Raw genomic sequence first — 16481 nt, forward strand, 5'->3', positions numbered from 1 at the left:
TAAGAGTGTCTAGGCCATCTGTTATCACTGAACTGAAGTCCTAAACTTCACCCTGAATGGACAAGCCATTTGCCTATCCTAGAATCACTCTGTCCAAGTTGTTGCCATGAACTGATTGACCAGAACCAAAGTTATATTCCTTCAGTGAGAATCTGTTAAGCCAAAAACTTCCTTTCCCCAAATTCCTCACGACTATGACTTTGACATACGACTTCAAACATACATTTTAAATAGTCATTGACCACGTTTCCATCAATGATGTGCCATGTATATGATGATAGTCCCATAAGATTATATATCACTTAGTAATGTCAAAGCTGTCCTCGCTTATGTAAGAACACTCTCTGATGTTTGTATAACAGTGAAATCACTTCACAATGCATTTTTTCAGATATATCCTATTGTTAAGTTACACATGACTGTATACTTAAAAAAAAAAAAAAAAAAAAAATCCCAAGGGCCTGGTGGTATAACTCAGCAGTGGAGTGATTGTCTAGCATGGGCAAAGCCTTGAATTCGATCACTGTGGGGGGGGGGGGGCATGCGTGGCCACCACATCTGAAACAGATCTACTTATAAAGCCAAGAATCTTTCTGGATATTAAGTGCTGTGTACTAATTTCTCTGGCTTTCACATTTTCATGTGCACTGTCAGGTTTCATGTACAATGTTAAAAATTATTACTTCAGGCAGCAGGGTTCAAAACCTGGGCTTCACAATCTACAGGACCTCAGTCCAGCTACATCGTCCTCACAGGACATTCAGACAAGGCAACTGACTTTGCCTTTAAGATAACTGCCTGGTAGGAAGTTCCACATCTCAATAAGAAAATGTCCCTCCCTTTGGTGTTTTCAGCATCCCAGCATCAACCTCCCCACCCCCTAATCCCACTTCCTAGTACACACTATGTTCTCCAAAACCTACCTCCAACTTTGTTTTTGTCCCCTCAGCTTTTCTTACTTTTAACCCGTCTGTCCTTCAAATTCTTCATCCATAAAAATGGAACTAAACCAGTACTTCCTTCTTGTATAAATAACACAATGGAAGCCATAAACTAACACACAGTAACTATTGTTTAAGTGTTCCTAAAGATCCCTAGTCAGCCTACAACTGAGAAAAAAAAAATTAAAGAATCTTTTCAATGACATAATTTTTTTCAGAGTCCATGTTTTTTTAGAATAAAAGAAACTTCAACTTACTCCATTTAGAGTAATGAAGTAAAATGTAAGATCCCAAAGAAGCGCCAAATGTTGCAAAGGGAGAAGAAAAACTAACAAATTAGGTAGCTCATTGTTTCTTAAGAAATATTATTTCAGCAAAACATACTTGATGTATACTTTTTTTTAATGGTACTGGGGATCAAACCCAGGACCTCACACATGCTAGGCAAGCGTTCTACCACTGAACCATATCCCCAGGTCTCTTATTTTTTTATTTTGAAACAAGGTCTCGATAAATTGCCCAGGCTGGCCTCAAAATTGCAATCCCCCCACCTCAGCCTCCCAGTAGATGGGATTACAGGTGTGTGCAATATACCCAGCATATATCCATTTTTTCTTTTAGGTGTTGATGGACCTTTACATTCATTTATTTATATGTGGTGCTGAGAATCGAACCCAGTGCCTCACACATGCTAGGCAAGTGCTCTACCACTAAGCTACAGCCCGAGCCAGCATATATCCATTTTTATAATGCAAGTCCCATAAAGCAAGCCCCCACAGCACTACATGGCCTTCAGCCCACTGTTAATTCAGAAGCCTCACCATGTTATTCTTTCTTTCTCTCTTCCTTTCATACATTAATGTTGCCCAGTCAGACCTCCTGGGCTCAGACAATCCTGCCTGAGCCTCCTGAGAAGGTGGGACTACAGACTCCACCAGTGTGCCTGGCATTTAGGGGTAGTGCATGCTAGGGATGGAACCCTGGGCCTCCAGCATACTAGGCACCTTCTCTACATAGAGCTAAACCTTATTATTTTTCTTTTTTGGTACCAAACCTAGGAATATTTTACAACTGAGTTACAATCTCAGCCCTTTTCATTTTCTATTTTGAGACAGGGTCTCACCAAGTTGCCCAGGCTGGTGCTGAACTTGAGCCTTGTATGACTCAGCCTCCCAAGGAGTTGGAACTATACCACACTTGGCCAGACCTTAATTTTTTAATGTAATCTCTTTAACAAAGACCTATTCAAAGGCAACTTTTGTACCTGAATAAGCACATATTTTTGCAAAGAGGTGTTTATCTAAAAACCTGCCTCCCTCACTAAATTACAATTTAGTTTCCATAACTCTCCTGTAAACACACAGTGATACCACCTACTTTTGTGTTGAGGAGGAAGAAAATTATCTTTTTAGCCAGTCCAGTGTATGCTCAAAAAGGTTAGTCCCCCTCCCTGTGAAGAATCCAGCCTAATTCCATTTTAAGATTGGGAGCCATATTATCACAAAGCCATGAAAAGTTGATTTGTGTTTTACTATAAATTACTGCGATTTCTAAACTTGTTTGGAATTCCTGCCTGTGCCTTGAACTCACCCATGCCTGGTTTTCCCTGACCAGATAACAACCCTCTCTAAAACCTTAGTGACGCCTCATAAATTCTGATGTTGGATCTGAATTTACTTCCTACCTTGAACTATCATGAGGTGTACATCATTAATTGCCTTTCTATTATGCTTGTCAAAATCCTGTTATCTGTAAGTTCTCAAGACACCCCCCCTTTGCAACTTTTGTGCTATAAAATCATATTCCTGGAAAGCTGGGGGACTGATCTCTAAATCGGGTTTTCAGGAGAGACAGTCCTGGCCAGCTCCAGTGTACACAAATATAAGTTTGCTTTAATTTGATTTAAAATTGGAGTCAGTGCTCTTTTCTTTTCGTCAGAGTTCAACATCTGCCCTGTGAAAAAAGTAGATATTTCTCGCTAATTCAAACTCCATTACTAAGCTAAGGATCCCCCTTTCCACCTGCCACTTATCTAGAAACTGATACTCGCCCTCCCTCCCCCAATATATGTACAGGTTGGAAGACATGAAAAACACTTCCTGGCAATTCCACTAAGAGAAGCAAGTATACGTTCACTAAGCACATGCATCACTGAAACCTAAGTTACTTCAAGAGTAACCAAACAGTGCTGCACGCCTGCAGTCCCAGCTACTGGGGAAACTGAGGCAGAAAAATCGCTTAAGCCTGAGCTCAGGAGTTGGAGGTCAGCCTAGGCAACTAAGCGAGACCCTGACTCAAAAGAGAGAAAGAGAGAGAAAGTGGGGGGCGGGGGGAGGAAGGGGAAAAAGATATCTTCTCAATCTCAAATAACTATACCAAAGGCTTGGGAACTGAAAAGAGAATGAATTCCACGCGCACCATTGTTGTGTACCTACTGTGTGCCAGCCACTAAGCTAAGGACCTTACAAGAGCAATCATATTTACACTTCACCATAGCCTTAACAGTGTGTGTGGGGGGGTATTATTCCCCCAAGTTACAGCTGAAAAAAAAAAAAAAAACAGGCGCTAAGAGTTAAAGACCTCTGTCCACCGTTGCACAATCAGCACCAACTGGAGAAATAAGATATTTAAGACAGTCATTCCCATAAAGGTTCAAGAGTCAATATTCTCCCCTACCTTCTCCTTTGCTAGTTCTAACTCTCCGTCCCTAGGCTAAAGTACCACCAACCTCCGGTGCCTCTGCCCCGCGTCACACCACCTGCACACGCTGCTGCAGGAGCTGCGACCCGCCGGTGTGGGAATTTGGAGACAGACCCTAGCCCAGCGGACTTCGGTTGCCTTTTACACACACCGCCTTCGCGGAGGGGTGGGCGGGACCTTCTCCTCACTACTTCCGCTCCCGGCTAACGAAAACCAACGCCAGACCTCGGCTACCGGGCAGGGCCCCCCCACCTAGCCCACGAGACCACGCCAGACACAGGACTTCAGTATCCCAACTGAGCTTTCCTTCAAAGTTGGCCCCGCGGGGTTACGGAATCCACGTGGGACCGGCGCGCCCGCTCAGGGCCCGCAATCTTCGCTCGGCCACCACGCCGCTTCCCACCCCTCCCACGGGAAAGTGTTCTTTCACTCGAGTCCGGACACACAGAGCACCTCAGCCCAGGACAAACCCCTGTCACTTTTATCGCAAAGGTTTCTTCCTCCCGCTACCCTACCAGGTTGCCGGAGAGCCCACAGTGTGTTTCACGCTCCCGCCTCGGAAGTGACGTAAACTCAGAGGTCCGGACCAATCCTAGTGTTTAGGGTGCGCATGCGCCTACGGACGTGAGCCGCTACCAAAGTGTAGAAAATCCGAGGAGGAGTCTCCTGCTTGAGCACCTTCCCTTTATCTTCCGGAGGGGAAACTTATAAGTTTATCGTTTGGGTTCCGAGGGCTTTGGGGGAAAGAAAAAAGTTGGGGAATTTATGCTACAGTTATGGAGATATTGTAAAGTTGTAATGATGAGAACAGAGTGATATTGACTAAAAGGAAAAAAGGCCAATGAAAAAGAAGAGAGAAGCCAGAGACCGACCCACCCAGGCAGTCACAGCACCATCAACTAGGAAAGTTCAATAAATAGTGCTAAGTTCATTGAATGTCCACTGGGAGAAAAATGAACCTTGACTTCTACCCCCTGCAAAAGAATCAACTCTAGACAGTAACTAGCAGAATATTGCAACTAGGAAAAAGGGAAACCCTCCTCAGCAGAACCTAAAACCACCAATTCTAAACCTATTTATCCGTGACAAATTGCTGGTAGTTAAATTTGAGACGTTGCAAGACACCATTAAAAAGGCAAGCAATGGAACAGATCTTTGTAATGCATTTACCTGAAAACGACTTATTTAGAATCTATAATTCTCGCAAAAAAAAAAAAATTTTTTTTTTAAAGACCTGATTGGCAGAAGAGGAAGGCTGGAAAGAGTCTGTTGGAGAGAAAAACTGAGGGGGAATTTTCATTGTTCAAAATTTGAAAGATGGCCAAAGTATGTAAGTTGAAAACCTCCCTCTCTGTTTTCCGTCACCCAGTTCCCCTCCCGTTGGCAACAATATGTGACTGCGGAGCTCTTGTCTTCATGATTAAGCAATTATGTATATATTTAGTATCCCCCCTCTTGTTATACAAACAGAAGCATACTGTAACTCCTCTGTTTCTTGCTTTTATTCGCTTTAGCCAATATATCATGGAAATACAGATATCCACAAAAAATTGGAAACAGGTAAATTTTATTTTTAACTACACATTATCCACATTTTCAAAAATATGTTCAGTATGTTTTTCTCTGACATACTGAACGTCTGATAGTCACAGACATTTATGTGCTGTTCTGGAAACTCTAGATGACTGTTTTTCAGTTCACATAGTTCATATATCCAAGTAACAAACCCAGCATGATTCTTCCTGCGAAACTGGGCCATCCTCTAAGAGTTAATTTCCCAGACCCAGGGTCTTCTTAACCAACCCGCACTTTACTTCTGCTTGGAGTTTGATGTAGAAGCAAAAAAATAAATTCTGATGATTTTGTAGCCAATTTGGATTGGATCTGTAAAATGTCAAGTTAAGAACTTTAACTTCCTAGGCAGGGTATTATAGAATAGAACCAGTAGCACAGTAGCACAGTATCTCAACCTTCTGTGAAAACAAGAAGAGGGAGTAGACACACATTTCCCTATTTCTCTCACTAAATACAACTATGAACCTTGGATATCATATATAAAACAAGCATAAGAAGACTGAAAGGTGGGGGAAAGGTAGACCAGCTAGAAACCTCAGGAACTAAAATACAAACAACATGATAGTAGTTTCTTAATATATCACAGACAGGGTCCTGGAGGAGCAGACAAACTGGAAATGTCAACGGGCACAGATAAAGCCTCAAGAAAAACTGCTCTCCTAACCCAAAAAGGTAAACTCGGAGAAAGTCATGCCAAGACACTTCAAAATAAAATTGACAAAAGACAAACATCTTGTAAGAAGCCAAGAGAGAAATTATGCAGTACTTCTAACAACAACAAAAAAAAATTGTGCCGGGCACGGTGGCACACACCTGTAATCCCAGCAGCTTGGGCAGTGAGGCAGAAGGATCTTGAGTTCAAACCCATCCTCAGCAATGGCAAGGCGCTAAGCAACTCAGTGAGACCCTGTTTCTAAATAAAATACAAAAAAAAGGGATGGGGATGTGGCTCAGTGGTCAAGTGCCCCTGAGTTGAATCCCAGTACCCCCTCCTAAAAAAAAGAATATAGAAAAGAGAAATGTCTCGAATCAAATGAACTTAAATAGATAAATAAATAAAGGCAGAGCAAAATAAATGGAAAGGAAGCAGAAGGAGGGAGATAATAAAGCTAGAAATTAGCAACATTTAAAACAGAAAAATGGGGCTGGAGGTGTAGCTCAGTGGTAATGGAACAAACTGAATTTGCCTGCTACCCTCCTCCGAAATGGGGAATGGCTTCCTCATGCTGAGAGTGGAGACTGGAGAGGCTGTGACTACCTCCCAACTGTGTCTTCAATGGATTCCTCCATCGCTAACATTCTCTCTTTTGGTATACTGAATTCTAAAGAAAGCCTTCTTAATACTTTTTCTTCTCTCAGTTAAAAAGAATCATGTTTATCTAAAAGGAAAATGCAGATGCTGGCCTCAGAAGTCCTCGCTCCTTTTGATCTAAGGAGGTTCCTGGGACTCCTTACAGTCAAACCTGTGAGACACTTTTCAGGGCCAAGGATGTAGAACCTGTAGAACTCCAGTGTTCTGTCCTAACACATTCCTACCCCTCTTAAAAGCTTTCCTCATCCCTGAGATTTTCAGACATGGAACTTTTGAAACAATGAAGCTTCTTTCATCTTCCTTCAAAACTGACTTTTGAATAAAACCTCTTTTCCTACCACTACGATTCCAAATATTTACCAACAGTGAGCATTACAGCCTAGCTCCTAGGACCTATGTTACCCAGTAAGCAAAGAGTGCTCGCCAAGCGTGTGCAAAGCCCTGAGTTCCATCCTCAGCCCTGCAAATATAAATAAGGAGGGAGGGAAGGAAGGAAGAGAGGGAGGGAGGAAAACTAAGCATACAATCTAACCCAGCAATTGTATTTATCCCAAAGAAATGAAAACTTATGAACAGACCAAAATCTAGAAACAATTATTCTTAGAAGCTTAATGTGTATTAGACAAAAACTGGAACCTACCAAAACATCCTGTAGGGTTAAACAAGCTGTGTAATGTTAGGGGACAGACAGATGAGGATGGTGGGAACATGAGATTTAAGAGAATAATTCTATAAAATGGGCCCATTGTGCTGGACCCTACATGTTCTCTTTTCCGAGAAACAATTTACCTACAGCCCAGCCTGGTCTACTAAGTCACATTCCTCAGCAAACTACCTGTTAACTCAGGAGAAATTTGCAGGCCCAAAATGATGTTGGTAAGAGGAATCCAAGTTACCCTGAAGGACGAGACTTTTGTGACCAGATCTCAAAACTCTAGGAGAAAAGGATAGTTCCTTGAACCATAAAATCTATAAGAATGTATGGTTAAGAATCCAGTTAGAGGGGCCAGAGTTGTGGCTTAGTGGTAGAGTGCTTGCCTAGCATGCTTGAGACATTGGGTTCGATCCCTGGCACCACATTAAAAAAAAATAAATAAATAAAGGTATTGTATTGTGTCCATCTACAACTAAAAAAAAAAAAGTGTTCAAAAAAAAAAAGAATCCAATTAGAACTGGGAATGTGGGGGCTCTGGAGGCTGAGGCAGGAGGATCTTGAGTTCAAAGCCAGCCTCAGCAAAAGCGAGGCCTAAGCAACTGAGTGAGACCTTGTCTCTAAATAAAATACAAAATAGGGCTGATGTTCAATCCCTGGTACAAAAAAAAAAAAAAAATCCAATTAGAACCAGTCAGCATGGGCCAAGGTGCCCCACGGTTACCATGACCCTGGGGACTTGAAAGTCTGATGTCACCCCACTATCAGTCAAAAGTCAGAGGTGGACCTGGACCTGGGTGGGATTTTCTGGAAACTTCTCTGGGATCCCAATAAAACTGGAGGGCAGGAGAGTCACACTATTCTTCTCCTGAGAGGACCCACTTTCTTCCTTGAGAGTGTCCCCCTTCCCTTTCCCATCCCTTCAATAAACTCATGCCTGTTACTCTGAGAGACATGTCTGAAACCTTTCTGACTTTCGCAGGAATTGGGGTTTGAAGGGGGCTCTTCACACTGCTAGAGTTTCTCGGAAGTCCCCAGCTCTGTAACAACACTCATGGAATGCTACTCAGCATCAAGAAGGAAATAACTATTTATACATACTATAATTTGGATGAATGTCAAGGGCATTATACTGAGTGAGGAAAAAATCAATCTCAAAAGGTTGCATACCTATAATTCAGGTTTTTTTTCCCCCAAGGGTTGAGGACAGAATTCAGGGCTTTGCATGTGCTAGGCAAGCGCTCTATCACTGAGCTAAATTCTCAAACCCCTCTATAATTCCATTTGTACGGTGGAGTTTTTTATGGAGGGGGTAGCTGAACTCCAAGGTTACTCTATCACTGAGAAGTCCTTTTTATTTAATATTTTTGAGAAAGTGTCTCCTTAAGTCACCCAGGCCTGCCTCAACTTCCTGAGTTGCTGGGATTATAGGCCTGTGCCATCGTCATGCCTTGGCAATATAGCATTCTTGAAATTTTATTTAGTGGTTGCCAGGGGTGAGGAATGAGGGCAGAGGAGAATGAGTGCCACCACAAAGGGGCAGCAGGAAGAAGATCTTTTGTACACAAGTGAACATAAAACATCTACCAAAAAAACTGTTGTGATGATAGAATAATTCTGAATCTTGATCTCATTTGTAGTTGTGTGAACCAACCCATGTAACATGGAATTGAGCACGCTGGCTCTCTTTCACCCTCCCCTCCTCTCTCGGTTGAATTCCTGAGTTTTGTTGGTTGATTTTGCAACACTGGGGCTGAACCAGGGACTAGCAAGTGCTCTGGGCCACACACCCAGCCCAAATTCCTGGTTTTGATATTGCACTCTAATCGTGGGAGAAACTGGGTGAAGATTACACCTTTGCGCTATCCACATTTTGCAGCTTCCTATGAACCTATAATCCATTCAAAGTTAAAAAAAAAAAAGGATCCATGTTGAATTTCTTACCACCTCCAAACTTCAGCCTTTCATCCCTTAAGATGAAGATAATAAAAGTGATCGTGAGACCAGAAGAATAACACTTGTAAAGTGCCACATGAGTTAGCACTCAATAAATTGTACCTGTTGCTTTTCTTTCTTTCTTTTATAAAATTTTAGTTGTAAATGGACACAATGCCTGCCTGCCTTTCCTTCTTTCTTTCTTTCCTCCTTCCTTCCTTCCTTTCTTTCTTTCTTTCTGGTGCTGAGGACCAATGAACCCTCACACAGGCTAGGCAAGTGCTCTGCCACTGAGCCACAGCCCCAGGCCCCCTGTTCTTGTTCTTAGTGTTGGATTTGTTGCAAGAATTCTGGGATGTATAACCATATTTTTCCTCAGATGAGGGCAGCTAAAGAAAAATATTTCAGTAGTACCTACCTTTGTTTAGTATACCTCTACTCTACCCTGCCTGCCAGGAATTTTAAAATAAAATCTGTTGTTGTTTCTGACCTATCTTTTTTGTATGATGTCACTTGGAACTGGGGAGTGGTATAAAGGACCCCCAGCACTGCCTCCACCTAAAGTCTTTTACTGGGATGCCCCATGTAGTTGAACTTCAAGGAAAAGACTGCCACCTTCCTAAAAGTCCTTGGAATTGAATCCAGAGTTTGTAAGTGCCTGTATTTCACAGAGCATCTCCTCCTCTGGGAGATGTCCTGGTGAGCCTAACCATTATCCATAAACTACTGTTAACCAGGGGCTTAGCTCAGGGACCCTGCCTGGATCCCAGTTGGCTGGATTTGACTGACTGCCTGCATAAGAAATAGATAAAAGATGGGAAAAGAAAAGAAAAAAGAGCTTTATGCAGTTTGATCAAAGGGGAGAAGCAGCTAGATGGATTCCTTCTCCCCTGGAGTCCCACCGAAGCAGTGACAATGTATAAAACAAAAACCAAGTGATATGAATACATAGATTTAGTTGGTCTGAAGGGGGAGGGGCGCCAAATGGGATAAAAGGCAGGAAATTCACATGTGTAAATTTAGTTAGCCTGCACTAAAGTTCCATCAGGCCATGGGGGGGCGGGGTGGAGTCCCTCTCAGCCTCCACTCTCAGCATAAGGACTTTATTCTTAATTTCAGAGGGGGTCCCCCAGGTTCATTCATTAAATGAGCAGAAGAACAACTGAGAAGTAGTAAAAGAAATAAAAGCCCTGAATGCGTAACTTAATGGTAGAGTGCGTGCCCAGCGTGCTGAAGGGTGGAAGGTGGGGTGGGAAAGAGGAGGAGAAGGAGAGAAGCAAAAAAGCAATGCCATGTTTAGAACATTTTCAGTCTGAGACCAGAGAACATAAAGCAGACACACAAACAAAATGTGCTATTTGTGGTGACTGGAAAATGCTCAGGTTCTTCCTGGGGGAGGAGTTTGCAGCCACTCACTTGACACTTAAGAAGAACAATTCGTGGGGGTGACGCTGTGAGACACAGGAAGTTCAGCGGTCCCTTTTCAGAATATAGTATTTAGCCTTTAATTGGATCCAATTTTAGCCATTTTAATTATAGCCCTTCCCTAGGCTAAGGGAATTTTTAAAATTAGATAATCACTTAGATTGTAACCCGGAGCTCTTCTAATCAGGACAAAGGGGAGAAGAGCACCCTGTTGGGATAAGAGCAGGGACTGCCCACCCAGGTGCCCTTGGAAACCAGGTTCTGTAGCTCCCCCTGCCGGCAGGAGTAAAGTCTGCCCTGCCCACCCACTTCTGAGCCTGTGTTGGATTCCTTGTGACACCTCAGTATTTTTAATGCCCGTGCACAGAAATTGTGACTCTCAGAAATAAGAAAGTCCATGTTTCTCCTCTTGGAGGAAAGAATGTTATGAAATTTTATACAAAAAAAATTTCTTTTAAGTGTGGATTTCATAAGAGTAAAGTGCAGAATATTGGCCCTGAGAGGTTGAAAAGGGAAGAAGACAGAGGACAGAAAGAGGTCGTGTAATAGGTACCAAAATACAGTCAGGTAGTAGGAGTGCATTCTACTGTAGTAGGAACTACAGTTCACAACAATTTATATATACATATTTACACATAGGTATTTATTATATTTATGTATACATAGCATGCATACCACTGCATGCATTTACAAATCATATGCTCTGTGTGTGTGTGTGTGTGTGTGTGTGTGTGTGTGTCTAGAGAGAGAGAGAGAGAGAAAGTGTGTGTGTGTGTATGTGTGTGTGTGTGTGTGTGTGTGTGTGTGTAAGTTTGTGCGCATGCGCACACAAGGCCATCTGCAGGATTGCACCAGACTTTCAAGTCTCCACTGTTCACAATCTTACCTCACTGGAGAAGAAATTTTACATTATAAAGGCATGCTAAAGATCCATGGCAACTCTGTGTCACTTTGGCCCACACGTTTCTAATTGAAACTGGTCTTACAGATTTCCTGATTAGGGGTTTTGCATCTAATTATCTGTCTGTGTAAAGTTACTTCGGAGTAACTTGTGTTCTTGGCTTTCAGGCCTGAAGTTCTCCTGTAGATAGCAGGTTGTTTGCTGAGGAACAGAATACATCCTATTGACCAAAATCAGGAAGGGCTGCAGATAAATTGTTTTTTTAACAGAAAGCACATGAGGTCAACACAGTAGGTCCAGTTTACTGAATTATCTCCTTTTTTTAAAAATATTCTGAGTGCCTTTTTTTTTAGAGAGAAATTGAGAGAGAGAATTTTAATATTTATTTTTTTTTAGTTTTCGGTGGACACAACTGAATTATCTCCTTAACCTACACTCACATTTACCTGGTGCTGGGGATCCCTCAGAGTTTTGTGCATGCTAGGCAAGCACTCCTATTGTATATTTTATTTTATTTTTATTTTTTAAAAAATATTTATTTTTTAGTTGTAGTTGGACATAATACCTTTATTTTATATATGCGGTGCTGGGGATCCAACCAGGGCCCTGCACACTCTAGGCAAACGCTCTACCGCTGAGCCACAACCCCAGCCCCCTCCTGTTGTATATTTTATAAAGAACTAGAAAGGAGGAGTTCAAAGGTTCCCACTACAAAGAAACGATAAATATTTAAGAAATTGAAATGTTATTTACCCTGATTTTATCATTACACATTGAAATGAGCCAAATTATCACACTCTACTCCATAAATATGTACAATTATTATATGTCAATAAAAATCAAATAATCTGGGCAGGGTGGCACACTCCTGGAATCCCAGTGGCTTGGGAGGCTGAGGCAGGAAGAATACAAGTTCAAAGCCAAGCTCAGCAACTTAGGCCCTAAGCAACTTAGTGATAAATTTTCTGGGGATATGGCTCAGTGGCAAACACTTCTGGGTTCAATACCTGGTACAAAAAAAATAAAATAAAATAAATTTGAAAATTCAATTCCTCAGTTGTGCTGGCCATATTTGAAGTTTTCAACATAACAAACGTTTGTTACAGATGTAGGACATCACCTCAGAAAGTCTTGTAGGACAGCAGTAGATGAGTCACAGTGAAAATATGTCAACCTTGAGAAACAGCTGTTTGACACTCCTGTTATTTCCACCAGTAGTACCACTCCTATTAAAGACATCTGCCCTATTGGGGCACAGTGCAGCACACCTGTAATCCGTAGGAATCCAGAGGATAAGGCAGGAGTTTTGAAAATTCAATGCCATTCTCAGCAACTTAGCAAGACCCTGTCTTTAAATAAAAAATTTAAAAAGTGGGTTGGGGCTGTAGCTCAATGATAGAGCGCTTGCCTTGCAGGTGTGAGGCACTGGGTTTAATCCTCAGTACCATATGAAAATAAATAAATAAAGACATTGTGTTCATCTACAACTAAAAAAAAAAGTTTGAAAAAATTTTTTAAAGAGCTGGGGGTGTAGCTCAGTGGTAGAGCACCCCTGGGTTCAATCCTTAGTACCAGGAAAAAGAGAGAGAGAGAGAGAGAGAGAGAGAGAGAGAGAGAGAGAGAGAGAGATCTTAGTCTATTTTGTGTTGCTATAGCAGAATACCTGAGACTGGATAATTTGTAAAACAACTGAATTTTAGGTACTTCAAGATTCCAGATGTAAAAGAGTTACTATGTGCAGCTCTGCAGCAAGACATGGTTGTCTCACTTCTAAGTCCAGGGAGAAAATAAAACGGAAGCATCCTCCAAAACACACACACACACACACACACACACACACACACACACACCCTTTGCTTCAGAGATTTTGCAAAAATTTAGGAAAATTCCTAAGAAGCCCAATTCCATTTTATGCTAAGAATGGTTGGGGTGGGCTGAGGCTATAGCTCAGCGGTAGAGCGCTTGCCTAGCATGTGTGAGGCAGTGAGTTCAATTCTCAGCACCACATATAAACAAATAAAGTAAAGGTCCATTGACAAGTTAAAAAAAATTTAAAAAAAAAGAAAGGTTGCAGTTTTGTTTGAATCGGAACATGTCAATTTAGTGACTGGTACGTCTTAGTCGTGGCTTGATGAAAGATGGTCATATTTGTTCAATCTCAGGGCTTCTACCTTTTTTGAAGTCCCTGGTATGAGAGAGAGACTTAGGATAAATAAAGTGATACACTAGGGCTGGAGTTGTAGCTCAGTGGTAGAGCACTCGCCTAGCATGTGCGAGGCCCTGGGTTCGATCCTCAGAACCACATAAAAATAAATAAATAAAATAAAGGCATTGTGTCCAACTATACCTAACAAATAAATATTTAAAAATAAATAAATAAAGTGATATACTGAATCTTTCAGGAAAATGCATGAGCCATGAGATGCAGAAAGCACACCTTTAAATCTTGAGTGACATGCCTTTGACCCATGCTCTTATAAAATGAAGAAAATATGCAAGACCAACACAGTGAAACTCTACCTTGGCTCCCCATTCAGTCTGTCCCCCTTGAAGCGGCACCCCTTTCTCCACAGAAAAGACTTAACTTGGCTTCTCCAAAAATCATCACCCAGACTGATTTCAGGACTGTCAGCAAAAGAGTCTCTGCAAAAGAGTCTCTGCAAAAGGGTTCAATGTAGGGGCTGGGTTGTGGCACAATGGTAGAGCTCTCGCCTAGCACGTGCAAGGCCCTGGGTTCGATCCTTAGCACTACATAAATAAAATAGAGATATTGTGTCCAACTACAACTAGAAAAAATAAATATAAAAAAAAAGAGTTCAATGTAGATAAACTTCCTATTTTCGTGTCACCCTGTTTTACTTGGCCACTGGCCAGGAAGATACCAGCACTCCAGGTGCTGGACACCCCCTTACTAGTTTTTCACAAATATATCCAGTATAGCACTTTGAAGAAATGTGCAAACAAGGCCTCTGGCCTTGACCTGGGCTTCACAGAGATGTCTACATTTTTAAGATAAGTTACAGGGCTGGGGATGTGGCTCAAGCGGTAGCGTGTTCGCCTCGCATGCGTGCGGCCCAGGTTCGATCCTCAGCACCACATACAAACAGAGATGTTGTGTCCACCGAAAACTAAAAAATAAATATTTTTAAAAAAAAAAAAAAGATAAGTTACAATTGGGCTCCATGGTAACAGCTGGCAGGGGAGGAAACAAAGGGGAGAAGAAGCTCTCCCCTTCTCAGGTGTTGTCCTTGAAGAGTTAACTTGCCCAGAACAGTGAAAGAAAAAGCTGCTTTTATGTGAACTTCTGCAGATTTTGAACTTCTGAGCCCCTCCCCTTACATGCTGGGTATAAAACTCTGAAACTCCCTGAACTCGGGGTTCAGGATTAATTGATTACAGCAAAAGCTGTGCCCCCTGAACCTGGCTGCAACCAAATAAAACTGTTTCCTGCTATCTTTGGTGCCTTGACTCGTTTGTCCCTACAACACCCTCACTGCAGCTCTTCTATAAACATAGCTAACTAACATGTCCATCACTTCAAATACTTGGGTTATTTTGTATGTGTATGTATGTGTGTGTGTGTGTGTGTGTGTGTGTGTTGAGAATATTTACTCTCTTGACAAATTTAATATGTACAGTACACTATTATTAACTATATCCTCCATGCCTGCAGTAATTCTAAAAAAATTGTCTTTCTCCTGTCTGAGGCTTTGTATAATTTGACCATCATCTCCCCCAATTCTCTCCATGCCCCTGCCTCTGCAATTACCATTCCACTCTCTGCTTCAATGATTCAATTCTTTTAGATTCCACTTAGAAGAGAACCTGTGGGATTTGTGTCTCTAGGCATGACTTATTTCACAAGGCTTCACATTCTCTGCAGAATATTTTTAAAATTTCCATCGGACAGATGGACTGTTTTAGCCTGCAAGTACAATGGAACGCATTGGAGTTGTTTGCACAAAAATTCCAGGATTCGTGGAAAAAATCGAAGGGTGCGTTCCAAACTCTTCCAGTAGGTGGCGCGTGGCCCTGCAGTGTGGCCGGAGGAGACATCTTACACTGGCCCTCCCAGCTTCCATTTTCTCCCTGGTGTTTTTACCCACAGGCTTGTGCCTTGGATATTCCAGAGGGACCTGTCTGACCTGGACTTCCTTCCTCCTTAATCTCGCCAGCTATTCCGCTGTTGAAGTTCTTCCTAGAATCGAGTACAAAACTCTGGCCATGGAGTGGATTTCTTCTATTCTCACTACCCCCCTGGAGCAAGCAAGGGACATTAAGAAAGACTAAGTGTTTAGTTCAATGTATTTTTTTTTTTTAGCACCTATTTAACCCCCCTAAAAGAGGCCCCAGTGCTCCAGAGCTTGGGCTTTTCCAGAAACTGAGACAATGTGAAGACACCCCGCATTCAGACCCCAAGTCTTGCAATCAACTCAGAAATATTTTATAGACATATTGCTCAGAGTAATCATTTGGGCATGAGTTTATTGAAAGGATAGGAAAAGGGAAAGGGGACACTCTCAAGAAAGGGGGTCCTCTCCGGAGAGGAATAGTGTGACTCTCCAGTTTTATTGGGATCCCAGAGAAGTTTCCAGAGACTCCGGCCCAGGTCTACCCTCTTGACTTTTGATTGACATCAGAGTTTTAAGTCCTCACTGTCGTGGCAACTCTAGGTCACCTTGGCCCATGCTGACTGGTTTAACTGGATTCTTTTTTTTTTTAATATTTATTTTTTAGGTGTAGATGGACACAACACAATGCCTTTATTTTCATGTGGTGCTGAGGATTGAACCCAGGTCCCGCCCGTGCTAGGCGAGCGCTTTACCTGAGCCACAATCCCAGCCCCTAACTGGATTCTTAACCATACATTCTTACAGATTTTATGATTAGGAGGAACTATCCTTGTCTCCCAGAATTTCAGGATCTGGTCACCACAAAAGTCTCCTCCTTCAAGGTAACTGTGTTCCCCTTATCAACATGGTTTTGGGCCTGCATTTCTCTAGCAGTTAACAGATAGTTTGCTGAGGAATGAGACAGAAG

The 16481-nt window shown here is 42.1% G+C and overlaps 1 protein-coding gene across 9 annotated transcripts in view; it reads right to left on the reverse strand.

Annotated features, from left to right (window-relative positions):
* The window catches only part of Dhrs7b (dehydrogenase/reductase 7B), a 60659-nt gene extending 56445 nt beyond the window's left edge, over positions 1-4214 (reverse strand). For 2 of the 9 annotated variants that reach the window (XM_027921461.2, XM_071603477.1), the window contains exon 1: positions 3670-3847. The gene's annotated coding sequence lies outside the window, so the exon portion shown is untranslated. Of the gene's footprint in view, positions 1-1198; positions 1716-3617; positions 3848-4156 lie in introns of those variants that run through there. The other 7 variants (XM_071603478.1, XM_027921460.2, XM_027921459.2 and 4 more) reach the window with 6 other exon arrangements.
* Positions 4215-16481: the final 12267 nt, after the last annotated feature.

The sequence above is a fragment of the Marmota flaviventris genome, chromosome 17, assembly GCF_047511675.1.
Source record: "Marmota flaviventris isolate mMarFla1 chromosome 17, mMarFla1.hap1, whole genome shotgun sequence".
NCBI classification, from domain to species: Eukaryota; Metazoa; Chordata; class Mammalia; order Rodentia; family Sciuridae; genus Marmota; species Marmota flaviventris.